General features: G+C 36.8%; 1 long non-coding RNA gene across 1 annotated transcript; it reads right to left on the reverse strand.

Annotated features, from left to right (window-relative positions):
* Positions 1-731: 731 nt before the first annotated feature.
* Positions 732-7,145, reverse strand: LOC144991218 (uncharacterized). The gene is made up of 2 exons (XR_013655195.1): positions 7,020-7,145; positions 732-4,010 (listed from the first exon to the last, which is right to left on the reverse strand). It is a non-coding gene; the product is annotated as an uncharacterized LOC144991218 (long non-coding RNA).
* Positions 7,146-11,141: the final 3,996 nt, after the last annotated feature.

The raw sequence follows: 11,141 nt of genomic DNA on the forward strand, positions 1-11,141 counted from the left end.
TTACAATGTAATACTTGATGTTCAAATAACAACCTATGACATACACAACAAACAAACCCAGGTCCATCTTTAACTTTATCCAAAAATTGTTTCATAACAACATCAAACTCTTCCAACTGTTTTTTATTCAATTGTCGCTTCAATTTCATCCCATCCAACACACTTTTCCTAAAGTGAGGATCTTGACGATATTTTCTAGAACTCAGTGCTTTAACATTTTCTCTATGAGTAACATTACTCTGATATTTTCTAGAACTCAGTGCTTTAACATTTTCTCTATGAGTAACATTACTCTGATATTTTCTAGAACTCAGTGCTTTAACATTTTCTCTATGAGTAACATTACTCTGATATTTTCTAGAACTCAGTGCTTTAACATTTTCTCTATGAGTAACATTACTCTGATATTTTCTAGAACTCAGTGCTTTAACATTTTCTCTATGAGTAACATTACTCTGATATTTTCTAGAACTCAGTGCTTTAACATTTTCTCTATGAGTAACATTAATCTGATATTTTCTTTTACTCATTTCCTTAACATTATGTTTGTGTAACAAATCAAATTTATACTTGCTTTTACTCCCATTTTTAACACGATGTCTGTGTAAATCATCAGTTCTGTATTTTGCAGAACTACGTTCTTTAACCCACATTTTATGCATAGCATTTTCCCTATATTTATTTTTACTCAATTCTAATGCTCTGGATCTACGCAAAGAATCAGATGCATATTTCCTTTTACTCATATCTTTTTTCTTCTGTTTATGCAGTTCACTTGTTTGATATTGCATTTTGTGGTAAAAAGATCTCCTTTTTTTTAGATACTTTGAAAAGGAAGATTCACCAACTGAATCACAACTAACATTATGTGGTTGAAAAGAACGACATCTTAACAGTGGTTTCTCAGAACAAATACTATTGCTTTTACACCAATTGGCACACCCAATTTTACCACTACAATGAACACAAACAACAACCTCGTAATATTTCTCACCACATTCTCGCAAATAAATTGCTTGATTTCCAAGTATTTTATTTACAGGGTTATACTTTCTCCATATGCTACCATTGTGTACAAAAATTTCTACTCCCAAAACATTTGAAGTAGCTTGAATGTCAATCTCACATACAAAACTGCCAACATATTTCATACGTGACTTTTGAATGTACTCAGACACTGTGGCATATCCTTTCTCCAGCAACTTCATATGAATGTCACTGTTCTTTAGCATAAACTTAACAACAGCCAGTCGAACTCTTCTATGACAATTTTCAGATCCACTAATGACTCGAGAAATAGCACGAAAAAAACTATTGCCATCATTTAATGTGACCTCTGTCTTACAAATAGAACCAAGCGTTACATTATTAGTTGGAATGTCTTCATACTGCTTCACAAAATCTAAATCAATATGTTTTGACAACAAAACTGTACTCTCAAACGACAATGGATAAAAACTGAAAGCATTTTCAACTAAATTGTTACTTTGATAAATTTCACTGTTTTGGTGATCATTGTTAACCAATGCACTAAACAAAACTTCATTACAATCACCAACTTCAGACCTGCCATGTTTAACACTCTTGCAATCTCCTTCTGACAGCATTTCTGAGTCTCTTTTGCGTTGCCTCATATTATGACCCAAATTATTTTTTTCCATAGATTTACACAACCCAAAACAACGCTGCTGCTGAAACATTTCAACGCAAGTTACAACTTCATAATGACACTCATTTATATTTTGCAAATATATGCCTTGTTTAGATATGGCCTTACGTTGACAGGCATATTTCAACCAACGTTCATTGTGAAATGTATACACACTCACACCCAAGTAGTCAGCTGTAGCTTGAATTTCAACCTCTGTAGCCCAACTACCAGAAAATCTCATTCTAGAAACATTGAGATATTCATCCACAGACATATTTTCAGATCTCAAAAGAGAACTATAATTTCCAACATTCTTTTGTAAATGTGTGACAACTGCACGTCTTAACTTTATGTGATTTTTCTCTGTACCACTAATAACTTTGGACACAGCCCTAAAAAAACAATTGCCATCGGCTACTATATGATCAGTTTGACATGGAATTCCCAACATATCAACCTCTAGAGGGTTAGAACAAGCAGTGTTTTCACAATGCACATTCAGTTGTTTACACAATGCTTGTGTAACATCAAAATCAACAGGGTAAAACTCAAGTTTCTTTGATGAAACATCAAGAAACTCAACATCCAAACTAGCTTCATTAGCATCATACCATTTTGTCTTCTTTGATTCACGTTGCACAGTAGAAAGCTTACGCTTTCTGTTACTTTCATGCAACGGTAAGGGACCAGTTTGAACATCTAAACTGCACCCGAAACCAAACTGTGACCCAGTATTTAATCCAGTTTTACAATCCTTCTCAAGCACACTTTGTTTATTTTTCTCACTATGATCATTGTCAGTAACAGCAACGGATGCAATTTCAAAAGCCATTTCTTTCCCTGCAAGTGAAATACTCAGGCAACAAATATAATTGTATAAATCATTAAGACTAGGAAGGTACATGATAATACTTCTTCCATTTACATCTGCCATTCCAGTACCACTGCGTGCATGTGAATCCACCACAGCATAATGGCCGTTTTCTGAAATAACAGCACAAGTACTACTGCCTATGGTCAAAAAACATGTTTTATACTTGACAAGCATGTGCTCCAGTCCCTTTTTAAGAGTTATCACTTCACCACTGTCAACAAATTTACCATTACTCACATTAACAATCCCAGAAACGTATTCACCATACTCAAACTTAAATAATTTACCATCAATTTCAGAATCCATGGGCAAATCAGGTACTGACAAAAACTTCAAATTTCCAGGGATGATTTTGTTTTCACACACCGAGGAGTAAAGCTGATCACCAAGAAACACAACATGGTCCAAGTCTGTTGCCTCCCACTCAAAAACACTACGATGCGTGTGTTTAGCCATACTCACCAGGGCTATTGCCATGCACTGCACACCTCTGTTTTGAAGCTGCCGATCTCCTTGATGAAAAGATCCCCTTACACAACGTTCTGTGTCAAATCTGTTACAATTGTTTTCATTTAAAATCACTGAAGATGATTTTTTTTTTAAATTACTGCCCTTTTTTCCAATTTTCAATGTATTTTTGCATTCCATTAACACTTTACATTTATCGCCAACCACAATTTTGTCATTTAACTCCTGAACATGTTCTTTTATAAAACCAGTCTGTCTTTTGCCCAAAACTGACTGATTCACACGTGCATCCTCTGCTCCCAAACCAAATGTATTATTACACCCGTCCCAAGAAGCTTCTTTCACAAACATTGAACTAATGCCAAACCATTCTGCATTCAAAGACTTTTTCAAGTTCCAAATGTGCAACATCAAGTCATTAAAGCAACTGTTGAAGACAGCCACAGATGTTCCAATATTAGAAAACATTCCAGATGAATCTCGTGCACCACAATCAACCACAACAAAATACTCTTTGTGATGAATGACAGCACAAACGAAACCCTGCAAATCCAACAAACACAGATCTTCCTCCATCAGTCGCTCCTGCATCATTTCATACAACAGTGAAAAATCTTCACTCTTTGAATCACCAGAATACACAGGCTCATTGATAGCAACATCCCAAATTCTTCCAAACACACTGAGCTTTTCAGAAACCTTGAATAACTTTTCGGAATTGTTCACACATCCATCACTTCCATTAAATGAACAAACCAACTGCACACCTTCATTTCTAATATTATCAACATCAGCGTCCCTCCATGTACACACTGGAGCAACAACATGGTTGATTGCAGCCACAACACAACATGTAAGCGATGTTGTACTATCACTTGAATTTGTCAATCTTACTTTCATTCCAGAAATCAAAGGCCTCTGTATTTGCTCCAGACAAACACAACCAGAAGTTTTACCTTCTTCCTGAACCTTACACACTTTGGTGCGACGCATATTAAATCCCTTCTTTCGTGGCATCTAAAAAAAAAATAAAAAAATGAAACCACCATTAAAATAAAATTCTCATTTCTATTATGTATACATAAAGCAATACATTTATACCACACAGACAAATAATCAAAAACATAAAATTAAATATTCAGACTATTGGAAAATAGTTATACACAAATAAATGTAACATGTGTCCTATAATACAGTGGTCCCCAACCCCCGGGCCGCAAATAATAAATAACTTACTTTACTTCCGGTTTATTTATATCTGAATCTGAAAGATGTTTTATTTTGAAAAGATGCCCGATTCTCTGTGTGACTGTCACACCCGTCTATGTCACCAGTAATGTATGGAAGCGATTCAGTAGCATTAATAAAAAGCAAAGTTAAAACCAGAAATGCTTTTTCATTTTCAAAAAGAAGCTGCATTTTGTTGACTCAAAAATAAAATGAAAAAACAATCCCCCAAAATGCTTTCTTTTCCTTCCTCAAAGCTTATTCTGTCACTTAATTAAAATGAAAATGGTATTTGACATTTCATTTTCAAGTCGTTCTCTGGTAAATGTGTAGCATAATTCATTTAGAAATGTTTAATTTGACCTTTAAAATGGATTAATAGAAATGCTTTTCTGATTTTCAAAATGAAGCTGCATTTTTTGACTCAAAATTAAAAAGAAAAAGCAATACTTCAAAATGCTTTATTTCCTTCCTCAACACAGCTTATTCTGTCACTTAATCAAAATGATAAAGAAAATGGTGTTTGACATTTCATTTTAAAAAAGGTCCACGGTAAATGTCTAGCAAAATTCATTTAGAAATGTCTAATTTGACAATTAAAATGGATTAACAGAAATGCTTTTTAATTTTGAAAATGTAGCTCAAAATTCAAATATAAAAGCAATATTTCAAAATGCTTTTTCATTTTATACTTCAATCCGCCTATTCTGTGTCATAATTAAAACGAAAATGCAAAGAGGGGATTGCATTTTAACATCCACCCTGCAAAACTTGGAGCAATATTCATTTCTTAAACACATTAGCAGAGGGGGGGTGGGGCGATGACGTCACTGCTTTCTCCGTGTGTACGGCCGCTGTCGCTGAGAGACCTGGTGTGTCTGTGTTCGCATTAAGATCACCTAAAACTGGGTCCTGTTCACAAACCGCTGGACCTGGCCTGCTCAAACCTGGATTCCTGGATCTTAATGCGAGAAATGCAGCAGAATGTTCCTTTAGCTCCCTCTTGAATCAGAAGCTGTGAATCCCAACCCAACTTCTTCAGCGTCGTCTGACCGCACGGATTTACAAACATATGATCAAGCAGAGCAGGCCTTTAATAATAATCATAACAGTAATAAAAGCACATTATGAAGATAGTCTCCTGCAGCTTCACGCTGAGTGAGTGTTTTTGGTCCAACCAGCAACCGTTTAGCATGGAGAAATCTGTCTGTTGATGGAGCTCCAGCTGTCAAACAGCAAATTTAGCTGCAAATAAATTTGTAAATATGTGAGAATTACATCAGTTTTTATTTTGTTCTGGACACCACTGGAAACACAAATTCATATGATGGTTTCTCGGATCATCGTAGCAGCATTTCCGCCTTCAGCGATCGGAGCTTCGCGCTCCGCTATGAAAAGGCAGCTGGCGGTCCGAAGATAAAAAGCTTGTCTGCGTGCGTCAGGAGGAGGACCGCAGAAGACGGACATGCTGCTAGTTAGTCCTGAGAAGCTGTGCAAACTCATCAGAAGTTCACAACCATCACAAAACCCTCTTCTCTGCCACTAACAGTCTGCTCCTGGTGCGTGTGTCTTTCAGCAGGCGGACACACGGAGAAAGCAGTGACGTCATCGCCCCGCCTCCCCTCTGCTAATGCTTTTAAGAAATGAATATTGCTCCAAGTTTTGCAGGGTGGATGTTAAAATGCAAATGCAATCCCCTCTTTGCATTTTCATTTTAATTATGACACAGAATAAGCGGTTTGAAGTATAAAATGAAAAAGCATTTTGAAATATTGCTATTATATTTGAATTATATTTGAATTTTGAGCTATTTGATGCAGCTACATTTTGAAAATTAAAAAGCATTTCTGTTAAACCATTTTTATTGTCAAATTAGACATTTCTAAATGAATTATGCTACACATTTACCATGCACCTTTTTTTAAATGAAATGTCAAATACCATTTTCTTTATCATTTTAATTAAGTGACAAAAAAGCTGTGTTGCAGTATAAAATGATAAAGCATTTTGAAGTATTGCTTTTTCTTTTTAATTTTGAGTCAAAAAATGCAGCTTCACTTTGAAAATAAAAAGCATTTCTATTAATCCATTTTAAATGTCAAATTAGACATTTCTAAATGAATTATGCTACACATTTACCATGGAACGTCTTGAAAATGAAATGTCAAATACCATTTTCATTTTAATTTTAATTAAGTGACAGAATAATCAGTGTTGAAGAAGGAAATGAAAAAGCATTTTGGTGGATGGCTTTTTCATTTTATTTTTGAGTCAAAAAATGCAGCTTCATCTTGAAAATTAAAAGGCATTTCTGGTTTTGACTTTGCTTTTTATTAATGCTACAGAATCGCTTCCATAGTAACACAGACCAAGGTGCTCCTCTCAGTCACGTGATAAGTTATCGCTAAAATAAAACCCAGGAGCTAGCAAAATGAGTAAAAAACAAACGTCTTTGGAAAGTTTTTTTTGCATAGGTGAAAAGGCCCAGCCAGGAGACAGAAGAGGAGCCTTCTACTTCCAGAAAAAAATAGCTACATTTTTCTTTTTTGCACCATGAGTGGCAGAAGGGGGGAGGATGATGAGAGCCATGCAATGTTCTATCCATGGGTGTCTAAATTAAAGCTGGGATGTGTGATGTCACACATCTGTTCCTCCTTCTGCGTGGCGTTGCTACAGTAATCCTCCACCAACATCTCAAAGACCTGTCCGTTAACTTAAAAAATGTGCAATCAAGTTTATTGAAACAAGGTTGGGGATCACTGCTATAATAGATTATTAAACACTGCAAATTTAACTTACCTTTACCAAACTCTTTAATGGCTTACAAAACACAACGTTCTCTGGAAAAAACAGCAAACAGCTCCTCTCTCTGTTGTCCAGACAAAGGTTTAGTCACTGGTGTGGAAGATCCCTCAGAGAAAAACTCTGGAGTTACAAATAAAAATGTAAAAGGAAAAACATTTAATTCAAACAAAAATAAATACATAAACAAACTTTAATAGACATGAAATGGTAGATGCTCTCTGGGAGGCTAATCCATAGAGGAGGTCCATTAAAACTGAATGAGGCCTTGCCGTGTGTTTTAACTTTTGGGATAACCAAAAGGCCTGTATCAGAGGACCTCAGGGTCCACAGGGGATCATACATTAAAATCATATCAGACAAATATGAAGGCCCAAGACCATAAAAACATTTATAAACTAATAATAACGTTATCAATCCTAAAGCGAACAGGAGGCCAAGCAGCCATTTTAAAATCTGTGTGTGTTCCTGCAAATATATTCATACTGGCTGCCACACTTATAGATTATATGAAAACATTTATACACAAATAAATTTAACATGTGTCCTATGAAATTATTAAACACTGAAAATTTAACTTAAAACCTAAAAAGTACAAAATAGGTTGGAACTGATCTTCAGTGGAAATACTCACGGGTCGGCACGCGTTCAAAATGTATTATATGTGAACTGCTATGTATTTGATCAATTAGAAAGGAGTTTCACTGGTTAATGTGGTTTAAAAACCGTAAAAACTACATTCGAATATTTAATTGAGAACTACAAAGATGGTGGATAGACTACAAAAAAAAACGATCTCTGAAACTGATAGAAACTTGTTGTTTGTCGACCAGTATCGATTCTACATGTCATTTTGTACATTTGTGTCCGTTTAAAAAGAAAATTCGTCGGTTGGTTTGCTTTGAAAAGTCTTTTTAAAATTACGTTCGAAACAAAATGCCCGCCATCACTTCCGGTTCAACGAAGTAAAAGGTCAAATTATTTGCGTTCGTCTAATCAATTTTAAGCAACTTTTACGGTTTTTTATTCAATAAAATTGATAATCAGAAGGTGAGTAGTCGTTGTGGCGATGTAAAAAAGTGTCGATGGTCGATTAAAGTAATGGTTCGTTTACAAGTCGCGGGAAAATTCATAATGGTCGTGACAAACCTCGAGTCAAATTGAAGGCGTCCTCGGCGCAGTGCGTCTGGCAAGGTCGAGTTCTTCTCACTGGGGGTCCTGTAGTCTTCCTTGCTGGTCAGGAGCGTCGAAGATCGAAGTGCAGAGGAAATGAGAAAGTTCTGAAAAGAACTGATTTGCTCAAATTCGGCAAGCTTCAGCGAAATTCTCTGTGGGGTGTGATTCTCCAGTCGTCCAGCAGGGGTCGAGCAGAGGGAGTACTCAGACGAAAATGCCCTGCCTTCAATGGCTTGACCAGCTGCTTGACTTGTGGTTTTTCCCATCATGCATTTTATCGTTCGTATTTGATGAAGTAGATTGATTACATGTTATTGCTTTCATGAAATAATAGAAGTTCTACTTCGTTTAGTTCCGTATGTATGTGTAGAACATTTTATAGTAATTATTTTATTGATCATTAGTCCGTTAGGGAACATTGTAGCTGTTGGGTTTGTGCCCCATTGGCATGAGTTCTCCCATGGACCAATCAGACAGCTCCGTTTTTAGTTTGATCCCAAGGGTTAAAATCTAATAAAATTACATTCCAATCCCAAAGTGGTGGTGTGTTGTCTTCTTTGTGTTATGTCTGTGTTCAAAAAAATGTTTTGTGGGTGATTCTGTTAGATACATCTCACAAGAAACGTTTGCTATTCCGGGGTTGTGACGTCATACTTCCCATGATGCTTTGCTGGTGGGGGAAGCCTGCTGCATGTGAACTTTGTCAAAGAACAACAAAATCTTTTACAGCATAAATACTTAACGGTCACCTGCTACCTAGAGGCCGAATTGTAATCCCTTTGACTCTCTCTGGTGGACTTTTCTTAGAAGTTCAATCGGCTGCTTTATTTAAGTTGAGAAATCTTCATATCTATAAATATAAAGAAGTCTAAAAAATTTTTCAAAACACAACTGCCCTTACAGACAATTAAAAGAGGAGTTGAAATGTATAACACGGTGAAGGAGTTTTTGTGCAGAAAAAGTACCATTAGTAAAGCTGGTAGCAGTGACTGCAGACGGGGCTCCTGCTATGATCAATAGACAAACAGGTTTCATCACTCACTGTAAAGCTGACCCAGACTTTCCAAAATGTCTGCATTACTGCTGCTTCATTCACCAGCAGGCCTTATGTGCACAAGTGATTGGCTCTGGACACATGATGACTCCTATTGTGAAAATCAACACCTCAGCGGCAAAGCAAAACAGCACAGGATTTTCAAGGTGCTATTGGAGGAGATGTCTGCTGAATATGGTGAATTTGAATTTGGTGAATCTGAACTTGCATTTTTGACTGAAATTACTGAAAAACTAAATCACTTGAACTTCGAGCTGCAAGGCAATGGCAAAACTATATTTTATTTATGGAACAGCCTGCAGTGTTTCTTGAGGGGATCTTTTCTGCCAGGAAACTTCAGGAGTTTGACAGAAAGGTGACCAGCTGTGCAGCTGTTTGTGTACAGGGAGAGTAACAGGGGTGAAAGGACACAGCCCTGGGGGGATCGGGTGCTTGTGGTCCGAGTATCTGAGACGAGCTTCCCCAGCCTCACATACTGCTGTCTGTCCGTCAGGAAGTCTGTGATCCACCTGCAGGTGGAGTCAGGCACATTCATCTTGGAGAGTTTTTAATACCAAAGATGTATGAAAGACATACCGAAAAAATATGTCTTTCAGTGTTTAACTGGCTGTCTTTGGATTATGCATGCCTGAGTAATGGCCATTCTTACTACTCATCTCTCTGTTCACTGCTTGCTAATTTACATAGCAGGGGTCCCAGCAGGAGGGGGCGGGGTTGTAACACGACTCCTTCAGCAGAGCCAGGCTGAGAGAGGCTTTGACATGTAAGATGTTAGATGTTAGAATGCCAGATGTTAGAATGACCAGTTCATTTTATATCTATGAAAATATTCAGGGAGCTATGGGACATGTTCAGCTTTAGGTCTGTGAAAATTGGTGTCGATTGTTGAAACATAAGTTACCATAAAAAAAATGTTTGTTTGGAGTCTAGACAGATTTAACACAGGTTTTTGGATGAAAAGGATTTTTTATAAATCATCTGTTACACTTTTAAGTCTGAAAAAAATATGGAAGGCAGCAAACACAGATCCCTACCGTTTTTAATTTTTTTGTGCTGATATTTGAAAGATAAGTTATGCAAAAAAATAGGTGTTTGCAGTTTTGCCTAAAAAGACGTTTTCGGACCTTTTTGGATGTAATGCTCTCTAAGATGTCACCTGTAACTTCAATCATTCTGAATTTTTTTAGGAAGCAGTAGCACATAAATGCCTATGAAAGTTGAATTCTTGGTGCTGATAACCTAAACAGAATTTATGCTAAAAATCTTTGTTCAGTCCAAAATTTCATTAAAAAAATCAAGTGATGAAGTTTCTCGTAGACCCTATAGTGTTACATATCAAAGCTGGAGGTTATTAAAGGCATCTAATTCTGAAATCTCAGCTTCCTGAGACAAACGGCTGATTTATAATAAATTTCTATTATTTGGGTGCACATAATCGACCACTTCCTGTTACGCAGGCACCGTCAGGTGTACACCCATGAAACTTTACATGATGAGAGAGGACCCTTCTGAGTATCTCCAGTTTTAATTTCATGCACATCGGACAAAGCAAAGAGAAAATACAGGGCAGAATGTGCCCAATGCAATAACTAGGTGGCGCTATAGAGCTCGTCCAAGATTGTCATATCCATGGGTTCAGAATAGAAGCTTCATCATATCCATTGAATTTCAGTGAGATTGGACAAGGAATGTGCACGTGAGAGCAACTTTTGTGTGCATAGCGAGATGCCCAACTTTGCCGCTCTGTCACGACCACACCCCCGCATTGAAAGTTATGGTTTTTTGTCAGAGTAAACTTCAATGGCTTTTCAACAGGTGGACGTCATTTTCAGGTGTGTCGGCTCATCCTACTCGGAGCAGTGATGCTCCAAGTAAAACATGTCATTTCC

Source organism: Oryzias latipes, chromosome 3, assembly GCF_053564925.1.
Source record: "Oryzias latipes strain Hd-rR chromosome 3, Olatipes_Hd-rR_3.1".
NCBI lineage: Eukaryota > Metazoa > Chordata > Actinopteri > Beloniformes > Adrianichthyidae > Oryzias > Oryzias latipes.